The 13,407-nt window shown below is 42.8% G+C and overlaps 1 protein-coding gene across 1 annotated transcript in view; it reads left to right on the top strand.

The window, feature by feature from the left end:
- The window catches only part of TNFRSF21 (TNF receptor superfamily member 21), a 70,773-nt gene that overhangs the window by 45,050 nt on the left and 12,316 nt on the right, over nt 1-13,407 (top strand). The gene's annotated exons all lie outside the window — the stretch shown is intronic.

Below are 13,407 nucleotides of genomic sequence, written 5' to 3'. Positions count from 1 at the left end.
TCTGCCTTTGAAATGTTGCACCAGCCCCAAGGCTGTTGCTACCCTTCTAAGGCGAAAGCCGTGTGGGGAGCACAGGGCCAGTGGAGCACTCAAGCAGCCCCTACTGGCCTTGTGCTCCCCGTGGCATTTCAAAGCGGCAGCACCACATGGAACCAGGGTCAGCGGACTCCCAGCTGTTCCTGGGCTGTATGCGGCATTTCAAAGTGGCAGTGCCATGTGGAGCCCAGGGTCTGACCCCAGGCTCCATAGCCGCGCTGCTGCTTTGAAGCCCCCCCCCCATCTCCTCCCCCTCCTTCCGCCTCCCCTTGCTGCCTCTTTGTGATAGAAGCAGCGAGGAGGGGGGAAGCAACTAGTCGACTAGCCTATCGACTATTTGATAAGCATTTCGCATCCCTCGTCTGTGAAGGCCCAATGAAATGAACTATACCAAACTGACGTGAGCTCTAGAACACAGTGCAGCTCTGCTCCTATGCATGTCTTGCCAGTAACTTTGGGGTGAATGTGTTTAGGCTTCAGGTTAACTAAAGGTCCCTTAGAAGCTGCCCTAGATGATATGTCCGTGCAGCCTTTCTGGGGGGGGGGCCCCTATACTGCACCAGGGCTTATGTTCAGGCTTCTGCCCTGTGCAGTTGAGTTTTGCTGGAGCAGAGTTCTCATGTAGTTCTGTGTGCAGACCTTCCATCCCTGTCATCTCTAGGTGTACTACAGATGGGTGTGTGGAGTGTCTAAGGTGTAGAAAGCAATTTGAGTAGGCAAACGAACATAAACTGGAGGTTCCTGCTAAAAGGATCTGTGTAATAGCTAATCTTTAGGTTTCAGAGGTAAGTGTTAACCCCTGAACATTTGGAAAGTGCAAACCTCAGATGTTTTCAGCAGTATATGACCCCCCCCCCCCCCCAAATGAAATAAAATATAGTGCAGAACTCTTTATGGCTATGAAGAAATTTTCAAATTCCAGATGTTAAAGTTGCTGGGGTACGTATGGCAATAGAAATGCCATCTTTTCTTTATCAAAAGTAAACTGCAAACAGCGTAAGTGCCTTTTATGCTATGCGTTAAAAGCTACTTTTTTTTGCTTGAGCAGTCTTAAGATTGTGTGCTCCCTGGTGTTTGATCTACCAACCATGTATTGTGTTAGCAGATCTTTCACATTTTATAATAGTGACTTAATGCTTAGGGTCTTAGTTAATTTTTAAGCAAGATGCTTGGGTGTATCGAGCCTCTCAGTTGTAATCCTACCAAAGTCATTTGTGCACAGAGCACAGCTTCTTGTTGCATGGTTAAATAATGAATAGCTTTGTCTTTCAGTGTGACAGCGTCTATTCTAATTTAATCTAAATAACCCAAAGCACATAAGTGTCAGATTTGCATGCCATTTTCCAAGACTTCTTGCATCCAAACTTTAAAATCTAAATTAAAAGTATGAGGCATAATTAATGTAAAATCCAGTCCTGTATACTTAGATGTACATTTTCCATGTGTGTGGGGGGAGAGGGGGAGGCATATCAAAAGCATAAATAAACAAAGCTTCCTAGTCTCCTTGAGTATGTAATAAGTTAGGCGTTTTGTCTGGTTATATTTTGACATTGAATACTTATGATAAATCCTGGATTAGGGCATCAGATAAGATGTCATTTGGTTTGGATTTGTCATCGGTATCCAATTAAGATTGCTCGAACAAAACTAGTCAGTGTTGGAGGATTTGTTGAGGCATCACAGTCAGTAATTTAATTAAAACTATTGGATACTGTACATCATTTTTCTCCTGCCCTAAATTTTTCACTGTTGAAAGAATTCTCAAGGGTTCGCCTGGGAAGGCAGAGGTAAAAGTCTTGAATAGCTACTTGGTGTTTTGGTACTCAAGATACATTCTTTTGGTTTGACCATCTCATTTCCAGTAAGAGGACCTCTATAAACAAGCAGGGCATATTATACCATTAATATTATATTATTATATTAATGTCTCTGAAAACAAGCAAAACCAAACCACCTACAGGTTTGGTTCAGTTGTAATCCCCACTGCCTGTGTGTTAGAATATCTGATGAAATGGGTTCCAGTCCAGGAAAACTTGTGCACAAATAAATTGGTCAGTCTTTAAGGTGCTGCAGGACTCTTTGTTGTTTTTGCTGAAACAGACTAACCTAAAACTTGTGTAAAGTTTTTTCTGTGTGAAAACTTCCCCTCTATTGGGTTTAATGAGCAACAGAGGCCCCAAATCAGCAAGACATTTGAGCACGTGTTTAATTCTGAAAACTAGACTTTAGCAGGAAAATGGATTGCTATAATAAACACTGCAATGCAGAGAACTCATGCTTGTACTATATAGGACTGTCCTACGAGGGCCCCCTTGCTTTGCTTCTGATGTTAAGAAATTAAGACACTTACTGCTTAGGAGCACTGCAAAGATGTTTCATAGGGGTATTTTAAAAAGCGATATTCTAAAAGTTTTATCTCAGCTAGGATTTAAAGGTGTTAGAAATGTATCCACTACAGGGTTCTTCTAACTCACCTTTTTAAATCCTAGGCAAGAGAGAATCTCACAGGCTCCTTTCTAAAGGGCAAATAGGTTTGAGCCTTCTGCTGCTGCTTTATAACATGGAAAGAAAACAAGAATGTTTTCTTTCAGGTGTTTACAGTAGAAATTCAGACGACCATGGAAGATTCCAACCAGAAAACTAACTTAACAAGCGTTGAATAGTAATAGAAATGTAGCCGTGTTAGTCTGGTGTAGCTGAAGCAAAATGCAGGACTATGCAGCACTTTAAAGACTAACAAGATGGTTTATTAGATGATGAGCTTTCGTGGGCCAGACCCGCTTCCTCAGATCAAATAGTGGAAGAAAATAGTCACAACCATATATACCAAAGGATACAATTAAAAAAATGAACACATATGAAAAGGACAAATCACATTTCAGAACAGAAGGTGGATGCTGGGGGGGGGGGGGGGGGGGGGAAGGAAGGTAAGTGTCTGTGAGTTAATGATATTAACAAGAGTAGATTGAGAGCACTTAAGGGGCAAAATTTTAATATCGCCAAAAGCAGCTTTACATGGACCCTTGGTGAGTTCCAGTGTCTGCCTAATGCCCATTATGGGACACGGCTGCCACTCCATGCTGCTATCTCTGATGGAGAGGCAGCAATGCGAGGTGCTAGGGGCTTCCCAGGGGTGGGGCCAGATTGCACTGGCTGCCAGCCCTGCCCCTGGGGACTGTAGAATTGTTGACTAATTGCTAAGAATTCTTGCAGTTACAGTATTCAGTTAACTGATAACTAACATCCCTAGTCCAAGTAAACTCTTTCCCTTTAAAACACGGATGTTCACAATGTGTGTTATCTGGAGACCTCTACCAAGGCTAAAATGGAGACATAAGCATCTGTGTCTCCTAAGCAGCAAAAAGGGGTGTAAAAATGCAGTTTGAAACCAGTTTAGTAGATCTGTATCTGTATCCGTGTTACTGTGAGGCCAGGTTTACACTAGAAATATTTGCTGATCTAGTAACTTTATTTAAGGATATGACTCTCTTGATATTTGTATACCAGTAAAAGCTCTAGCATTGACACACTTACATTGACCAAAAGAATGCTTTCCTAGTATTGCGTATTTTAAGGGACTTGTATAGTAGCAAACACTCCTAGTGTACATAAGGCCTTAATAGCGTCTTTCAAAAAGAATTGCCAAAGTGACCTCTTTCCTTGTGAGAACATGACACATGAAGGGCTTGTTCTTAAACTGTTGCTGGGAAGAGACACTGATTGAACGCAAATGAGAAATGCTGCAGCTAAGCTGATTATAACTAGATTGTGTTCATCTCTATGGAGTAGAGTGCTAGGTCATGTCTAACTCCGGGCTTTTGCATGATGGAATGGTATTCAAATGTTTCCAGGGAATTGGATATTATAGAAACTTTTTCCTGATTCATTGAGCGCAGGTGGGTAGAGTCCTTGGAAATTGGGGACTTACTAAAACTAATGCATAGGTAAATCTTGCAGAATCCCAGGAAATACTTATTGGTTAGGAAACACAGTGGTGCGATTTGTGATCTGAATCTTAGGAGCATGGATGTCAGGGTAATGAGGAAGCAGTGGTTGGTGGAGGCTTCCAAATTAGGGATGCGAACAGGTAAGGAGTTTACCATCAGCCACATGGGGACCAGTGGCTGGCAGGCCTGCCTAAAGATGGAGGGCTGCTTAACCTATTTATGGGTTTAACATAAATGTTTAACTGGTTAATTGGGATTTTACATCCCTGTTCCAAGCACAAATCTCTCTAACCTCAAATTAGGGTAATTTGCATCCTACGGATTGGTCACAATATTTACCCTGATCCTTCCCTCATCCCTTTTCAGTGAGATTCCAAGCACTATTTATTTGGTATATGCAAACCAGTCAAGCCAAACCACTATGTTCTTAACAGTGTTCAAGGCCTGAAAACCTCCTGGAACTTGAGCCATTTTGCATATGTGCCATATGTGTTGTGGTTTGTGGCTGCCCACCTTGCCATAGTGGACTGTCTGCCGCACAGATTCCGTGCCTGGTACAGAAGGCTCTGTTGCTTTTGCTGCGTGTCAGATCTGGGTTGACGCTGCATGCGGTCTGAAACAAGGTGATTATTTGTTGATTTCTCTGAGGACCATGAAACTTGCTTCAAGACCTTTACCGTAGTGGTTCTCAACCAAGGGTATGCATACTCTTAGAGGTACACAGAAGTCTTCCCAGGGATACATCAACTCCTCTAGATAGTTATCTAGTTTTACAACTGGCTACATTAAAAAAAACACTGATAAAATAAGTACAAACTAAAATGTCATACAATGACTTATGCACTGTTCTTTATACTATACACAGAAATGTGAGTACAATATTTGTATTCCAATCAATTTATTTTATAACTTTATGATAAAAATGAGAAAGCAAGCTTTTTTTTTTAATAAGTGTGCTAAGATACATTTGTCCTTTTATGTATGATTTTTGCTGTTTTTAAATGAGGAGAAACTTATGGGGTAGGTAAGGCCAATCAGACTCCTGAAAGGGATACAGCGGTCTACCACAAATCCCTACTCAGTAAACTTACCCACAATGTGCGGTGAGAGCAGACAACCATGTGGTGGATTAAACACGTTTTTAATTAACAGTAGATGCAGCGTGTTGCACAATTTCCTGCATAACACTGGCTAATTTTCCAAAACAAGCTTTTCAAAGAAAACAAAAATCATTACTGTGTTACAGGTGGCAAAGGCTGTAAATACCTCACTTTTCATTGTATGCTAATTTTGGACACCGAAGGCTTATCTTTACTCTGCTGAGCTACCTCCAGCTCCCAGTTAGGAGAAACTGTAGTTGCTAAAAACACCTTTTGAAAAATCATGCTGTTTCTACCACTTAACGTTGCCCAATCCTGATAACTTTAGGTATCCAGGGGGAGACCTGCACCACTGCCCAAGATATCTGGGTGCTCACTTCTTGCAAATGGGAACTGAGGGTCAAATTCCCACAAGTGGCTTCAAAATATCTAAATCTCAGGCCTTGTTTCTGTTGTGGAAACAATGAGGAGTCCTGTGACACCTTAGAGATTAACAGATTTATTAGGGCATAAGATTTTGTGGGTAAAACCCACTTCATCAGATACATTGGAGTGAGTGAGTGAGTGTCCTTGTGAGTGAAGTTAATCAAATCAGTGTGGGAGTCTTGTTTGCAGCCTTTGATGTAAATCTCCAGAGAGGGGGAAATTGCCTCTGTAATGTGTTAACCAGTTGAGATCCTTATTCAATCCTGATTTGATAGTGTTGAATTTGAATTTGAGGCATCCCAATGTGCAGGGCTCAACAAATAATACAATCTACTCACCCATGGCGAGTAGATTGTAACCCGGAAGAGCTGGGTTCAGATAGCCGGACAGTTCGGCGAGCCCTGCCAATGTGCCAGTTGGGCTCAGATCTCTCTTGTTTTTGCACCACAAACATACAGGGAGACATGCCCCCTGCCTCCAGAGTCTCCTGCACTGACTACACCACACGTGTTTACAGGCTGTCATAAGTGGGGTCAGACCCTGCTTACCCTACTCACCCGTGTAACCTCAGTGAAGTCTGTGGGATTCCCATGCCTAGTGAATTGGACTTGGCCTAAATCTAAGTGCATTTGGTAAGTTAAAAGGCACACATTTCTTTGCATGCATTCCATCTTAAACAAGCAGCAAAGCCTTGCTCCCCTACCTTATCTGCAGGTGCCTGTCTGGGAGAGGGTGAAGATATATTCAGGAAACTAGCCTGCATGTTGCTAGGGAAGTGATGCAGCTTGATAAGGACTGTGGAAATGTCTCTAGTCACCCTATTGATGGAAGACGACAGGCCCTGGCATAACTATTGCACCTTGGAAATAATGGAAGCAGCATAGGAAGGAGTTCAAGAAAGGACTTAAACTGTCATGGAACAGGATACTGTGAGAATCCCAGGGAATATACGGGACAAGCTTGCCATATATCAAAACTTTACTTTGGTTAAAAATCTCCTCTGAAAGAGGCTCCGTTTTTAAAAGTGCTGTGTTCTGTTTCAGTCCTCATATGGCATTTGGAGGCTAGCAATCTACCCTCAGTCCTCTAATGATCACTTTCTAGCAGTGGCATTGGGTTGCTTTCCTGGAAAGTAGTGAAATTAGGTCACTAATCTCTTCAGCACACTGTATTAGGCTTTTCTACAGGAGTTCAATCTGTGCAGCTTTAACGGTCCATTTTAAAGATATTTTAAGCTGTTGCGGATAATTTTATTTTAGAGATTGCTAATCAGCTTCCTCCACCTGCCCCCATTCTGAGTGTAGGCATCCCTGTATTCACAGGTTACACACTACTTCAATTTTTGTACAAATATGCTTTTATTAAGATGTCTATAAGAGCACTTGTAACATTGAAATCATTGTAAGGTGCATATGTTAACTCTTTACGTGAAGTTATGAATGCCTCTGTATGATGCTGCTAGACCATGTTTAAGGTACGACAGCCTAATCTAGGTAGACAGGTCTGTCCTATATAAAGGAATGTGGGTTTGCCTCAGTTTACATACAGGCAGTAAACACAGTCATGGAGCTAAACCAGTGGATGTAGTCATGTTCCTGAACATGAAAGACAGAAAATTAACATGGCTTCTGCACCCCAGAGAGACTCAGGACATTGAATCTACTTGACACAAGAAATCTATTTGGGGAAAATATATGGAACAGAGAAACCCCATCTTCATCCTTCATGTTAGGAGACAATTTGATCCATGGTGCATCCTGACCAATAAAAGTTAGAAAGTAGATTGGATGAAAGAAACCATCTTGAGCAAAGACAATCTTGCTAGAATAAGTTTTAGACTTGTAGATGCATGTTTTCACTTTGCTTGTGTTCATCTTTACGTTTTTATCTCTTTAACTTGGTATCATTTAATTGCTGCTCTTTTGTTAATTAACTTGTTCTAGTTTTACTATAAACCGGTTTTGGGCTGTGTTTGAAGGGAGAAGTGTTTGAAGGGAGGAGTGTATCTACCCCAGTTAGTAAACTGTGATGTATGGACTTAACAGAGCAGCAGACTTAGTCTTTTCTGTGAATGCACCATGGTAGAGGCTGTACGTTGCAGAGAAACATCTCTGAGGAGCTTGCAGGCTGGAGTTTATGGATTTTTACTTGTCAGGTGAAGTTTGGACTGGGAGCATCCTCTACTTTTGAGGCCCTCTCACTGGTACTACACGGCTTCTCACTTACCATTCCTGTTCACCTACTGACACAATGCGAGACCAGATGTTTTTTCCCTTATGCTCTGTGGCAAGTCATCGTCTGTCTTTTGAGTGGCACTTACAATTAACTCCTTTTCTGGAACTCTTAAGACACAAGCTGCATCCTTGCTGTGACCTCTACATGCCTTTTCCCTGACATTTCTCTCCACTGTAGCATGAAGAGAACCCTGCCAGTTAGGCTGACAGCACTAGATTTTTTTTTTTTTGAGGTTGTAATGTAATTGTAGCTGTTACGCTCCCAGGATAATAGAGACAAGGTGGTTTGAGGAGGTCTTATTGGGCCAAGTTCACAGGAGCCTGGTGCATTTGTGCAAATTACTACTGTGCCTGAACATGCTTACCGCAAAGTATTCTCTAAAGGAGTGTCCTTAATTCATTCAGGTAGAGCGAAAGGCCATGTCAGGATGAAGGTAAGGAAAGGAATGTGTGGGGAAGAGCTTTGGGGAGGTGACAGATGAGGGGAAAGTGTCCTACTGAATTCTAGGATATGAGCCTTTGCTTAACCTAGAGCGTCCCTGTTACAACCCCACTCTTCCTTAGAGGCCTGGTTTCCAGTCAGAGGAGCCCTGAGAGGAAGAAGTCAAAGTATGAAATCTCATGCGTGCAGCATAAGTGTGTTTGAAAATCCTGGAGTCCAAAATACCCTGACCATTAGAGTGGTACATCATGGGAAGCGGCACTGATCCTTCCCCACATGGCAATGCACATGGGCCAGAGGAGTTCAGTGTTCGTGATCATTCAGCCTTTGCTCCCTTTAGAGAAAAATTCCAAAAAGGTTGCCAGTTAATCCTGATCCCACTGTGCAACAACATGACTAGTAGCTGTACTGCCACATAGGGATGTATGAGACTAGTCGACTAGTGATACGACTAGTTGCTTCTCCTCCCCCACTCCCCCTTGCTGCCTCTTATCAGAGAGCGGCAGCAAGAAGGGGGAGCCAGCTTAAAAGCCAGTTCCTTCCAGCACCATCGCTGCAGAGGACTGGGGAGGTAGAGGCACAGCGGAAACGGAGGGAGCAGGGACTGACGCACTAGACCGGGGTGGGCAATCATTTTCAAGTGGGGGCCATTCAGAAATTTTTGAAGTGGCCCTGGACCACCCCGAAAGGTGGCAGGGCGGGCCCAGGACACTTCCTGCTTCCCACCCTCAGACTGTGGTTAGTCTGGGGTGAGGGAGCGCACAAAGCCTTCCCATCCCTCCCCGCTGGCGGTTCCCTCTAGGTACCTGTGTGTCTGGTGGTGGGAGGAGACTATGTGCTTCCCCCCCCCTGCTGCCCCAAGGTCAGTCAGGGCTCGGGGAGGGGGAGCACATGAAGACTCTGGCTCCCTGCCCCCGCCCTGCAAAGGAGCACCAGGCTTAGCTAGTTGAGCAGCAACTGCTGCTCCTCTTTAAGTGCTAAGCCTCTTGCAAAGCCAGAGGAGACTTCACAAGCTCTCCCCCTCCCCCAAGCCCTGATTGGCCTGTGGGAGGATGGCGGGCGCGAAGTCGTCTCCCCACCTGCCAGAGTGGGAGGAGACTTTGCACACTTCCCCTGCCCCCAGGCCCTGATTGGTCTGAGGGCGGGGTAGGGGGGAGCAGCAGGGCCTCCACGGGCTGGATCAACTCCATTGGTGGGCCAGATGTGACCTGCGGAGGCCCTTTTGTCCACCCCTGCACTAGACCATCCTCCCCAACTCTGTTTTACTTTCAAGACTCCAGTACAAAAGGGGCCCCATCTTGACTGGACTCTTTGGGCACTACCATAATATAAATCACTACTACTACTGTGTAATCATAGAATTAATTTACATCCGTTCATCTGTGGAGAGCAGGATAACACAGAAGAAGAGCATTTTCCTTGAGAGTGACATTTCTGCTGAATGCTTATTGGGTTTGTTCCTGTGTAAGGTGATGCCAGTCTTACATCACCTTTAGTTGTTGTACCAAATAAAAGCAAGCAGGATCTTATGAGGGGGATAAGGCAAAAAGCCACATTTATTGTAAAGATAATAATAAAAAATAAAGAAAAGATAGAAGCAAACAACGTTGTTTAACTACTTATTCCTAACACTACTTAACCCTTATACACTTATATATATATATATATATATAAACCATTCATTCATACATCCATTCATTCAAGTTCTGTGTATAGTTACCAGCCTGGAAGTTGCTTGTGACAGGATACTGGCCAGGTACTCTGTACACAAGTGATGGTAGTGGGGAGCGAAGTCCTGATCAGATGTGCATCTGAAGCTCCTGGTGGGCTGGCAGCAGAACCTTGGACTCTGATTCCATAGTTTTTTAGTCCAGTTCTTATAGGAATTTCTTCCTATGCCAGTCTATGGAAATTGCTGTATCATGCTGATGTCTCCAGGGTGGCTGCCAGGTGCTCATCAGTGATCTCATCGGGTGGACCTCCAGTTTCTCCACTTGACACCTTTTGGTTGCACTGGCACCTGACGCCTTCTTCAGCCCTTTGTTGCTGTATTCTCAGGCTGGCACCTCTCAGAACCATTCACTCATCATCCAAGCACTCTCTCATACATTCATACAGTATTTTGTATAATAATAAAAGTTGTAGTTACAGAGAGTTTCTGGGTGGTATTGCTTAAAACATTCTCTGAGTGCTGAATAAAGTTACAATGTTTTAAAGAGAACAGGCCTCAAATTAAGTAACAATGCCCTTAAGTCAATTACAGGGCTTGGCTCCCATAGCAGAGTTAGTGGCTTGACAATGCATTGTTACAATGTATCTCTGCAATGTCAATTTCAAGCAGCCCCTTGCACAAGCTTGAGTATGCCCTGGAGCGCGGGGGGGGGGGGCTGTTTCTGGCTACATAGGATTATATTCTTAACAGTTAGGATTATATTTTTAACAGTTCTAAGTTACATGACCTAATATATTATATTCTAAAGGGACAATAATAATAATAAATCTAAACATTTAACAATCTTAACAAATAATAATAATAATAAGAAGAAGAATTAATAATAAATCTAAACACTAAGTTGTGGGGAACAAGTTATGGGGAGTCACTTCCATTTGGAGGAATCATTTTCAATACATTAATATGTTATCCCTACATAGTGAATTTAGGTTAAAACTAGATTAGCTCTCTGGCTCACTCTGTCTTCTGGATCATTGACTGCTGTGAAAATTAGCAAAGAGCAGAACAGCGCTGGGAAGAACGTGGCGGTATGTTAACATGCACAGGATCCTAATGAGCTCTGGCCATCTTGGAGAGCTGGAAAAGCACATTCTGCAATGTCTCCTTTCCAGGCTTGGCCTGTGGGAAATTCATGTCTTGTTTTCATAGGGTAGGTTCTGTTGCCCGTTTGCATGGCTCTTCCCAGAATCCCAGTAACATTCTGCCCAAAGAGCTTTACTTTGAGGTTACTAATAACTTGCAAATCTCTGTTCTTGGGATGGTTTGGAAGCTTAACATTTGTGTCCCTACCTTAAGCTGTGCTTGATTCTGTTTGGCATAAGGTCAGTTGCAGTGGTTTGCTTAGCAGCACAATGCCCTGTTTGCAAATGATACTAGGCCAGCATAGTGTGTCTTGAAATGTGACCCTAAATATCTTCACACCAGCTGCAGAATGCAGCTAACTCCCTCGCAGCTGCATTGTATGTCAGCTTTACTAAAATAGCTGTGCCCGAACATTACAGGTATGCATATGCTCTAGGGTTTTGGCTACTTCTATTACTCTTATCCCATTTTCTAAACTTTCTTGATGCAGTTGAAATATTTTAGAGTCTTGATTAAGGGCAGTGAACATCCTCATGAGAGCAGTATTTGAAGCTGTATCTCGCAGAAGATTATGCCCTCACACCCTACTAAATGTGTTCATCTTTAAAGTACTGTACCATCGGAGTCCTTGTTTTTGCTGAAATAGACTAACACAGCTACCCCTCGGAAACCTAGCAATGTTTGTGTTACCCACGTCAGCTGAGGCTCGTGCTACTTGTTCTTCGAGGTGTAATTTTGGTTAGGACAAGGGGAATTCAGTGCATCTATCTAAACCCATTCCAGAATCTTTGTAGTATTAGAGCTCGAGATTCTGTATTTCACTTGGCACTGGTTGTGTGACCCTTGACTGGACGCGTGACATTTGGCTTCTGCAGCTTTTCTCATATGGGGGATGGTGAAGGAAAAGAGGATGTGAAAGTTCCATATGAAGCAGTTTTCTAATGGCCTAATAGCTGTTCCAAGATTCATTTGTTTTGTTCCTTTTTCATCAGAACTCAAACCTCTTTGGTCTGGATCTTTTTAAGCAGCTCTTTTCAAATGCAGCCTAAATCTTTTGCTGTGTCAGATGTCTGGTTCATGCATTATTTACTTTATTTCCTCTTTTAGCAAAACAGAACGGGACTCTTTTACAAGGGGGTTACAGCTAATTTCCTTGCTTGCAGGGTTCAAGATGAGAAGGAATTAAACACTGCACGTATGTCAGTCTGTGTAGTGAGTATCTGAAACACAAAGGTAGCCAGTTAAATAAGTGTACATGAAAGCGTGTTTTTTCCCTCCGAATTTCAGGAATACAATTTGACCACTCATTGTACCAAAGTGGGACCTAGAGAGACCTAAATTCAGATTAAGGTTTTTAGGGAAAACGTGAATAACATTAGATTAGATTAGGGTGTTTGATTATGGCTGAATACCAGTTGGGGTTTTAGGAATCTATCTTTGTGATCTAAGCACTGCTCTCCATCCAGTGATTTAGTAGGGGTGGGATCACAAGACTTTAAAGGACTTTGCATGTTCTCCCTCTGTACATATTATGTTGCCTCAAATATAATTTTATAATGGAGGCAGTTATATGTAGGGTTCTCCTCCACATGATGCACTCTAGCCATGGCAGGCATTGGGCACAATGTTATACTTAATTGTGCTGCTCTTTAAACATATGAGGAAACTATAGAGCCTAGATATTGAACCAGTCCTGATCCCAGTGTACATTGTCTTAATGGGGTTAACACCTGTGGTATCCTTGTGGTCTTGTTTTACAAAAATCTTTGTCAAGTTCAAGGCTATCAGGACGCAAGTATTGTAACCAGCTGCCCTTGCTTGATTATATTTGCAATGTAGACAAGCCTCAAGACTTTCAGATACTCACTACCTGTACTATAATGATCTCCTAATTTGGTGCCTTAACTATAAGGAATCTTGTCTACATAGTGACATGGTATTTGGAACAAACACTGCTAATCATGATTAGTGTCATGTTAAACTTAACACCATTAAAGCTGAGTCCTGCACGCGCACTTCAGGAAGACGTAGGCTAGTAAACATCAGTCTTTGTGTTAACAGCACACTTGGGCTCCGTCTAGACTGAAAGCCTCTTTTGAAAAAGAGTGTCTAGACTGCAACCAGTACTTTCGAAAAAGCAAGCCGCTTTTTCGAAAGAAAGCACCCAGGCAGTCTGGATGCTCTCTTTCGAAAACACCTTGTTTGCATTCAAGAACGCCTTTTTTCGAAAGAGCACTTTCGAAAAAAGGCGTTCTTCCTCGTGAAATTAGGTTTACCACCGTCAAAAGACAAGCCGCGTTCTTTCGATTTAATTTCGAAAGAACGCGGCTGTAGTCTAGACGCAAGTGAAGTTTTTTCGAAAAAAGTCTATTTTTTTTTTTCGAAAAAACCCTTGAGTCTGGACACA

The sequence above is a fragment of the Pelodiscus sinensis genome, chromosome 3 (genome assembly GCF_049634645.1).
Source record: "Pelodiscus sinensis isolate JC-2024 chromosome 3, ASM4963464v1, whole genome shotgun sequence".
Lineage (NCBI taxonomy): Eukaryota > Metazoa > Chordata > Testudines > Trionychidae > Pelodiscus > Pelodiscus sinensis.
Note: the sequence above shows the minus strand (reverse complement) of the source record. Positions and strands in the feature narration are given on the sequence as shown.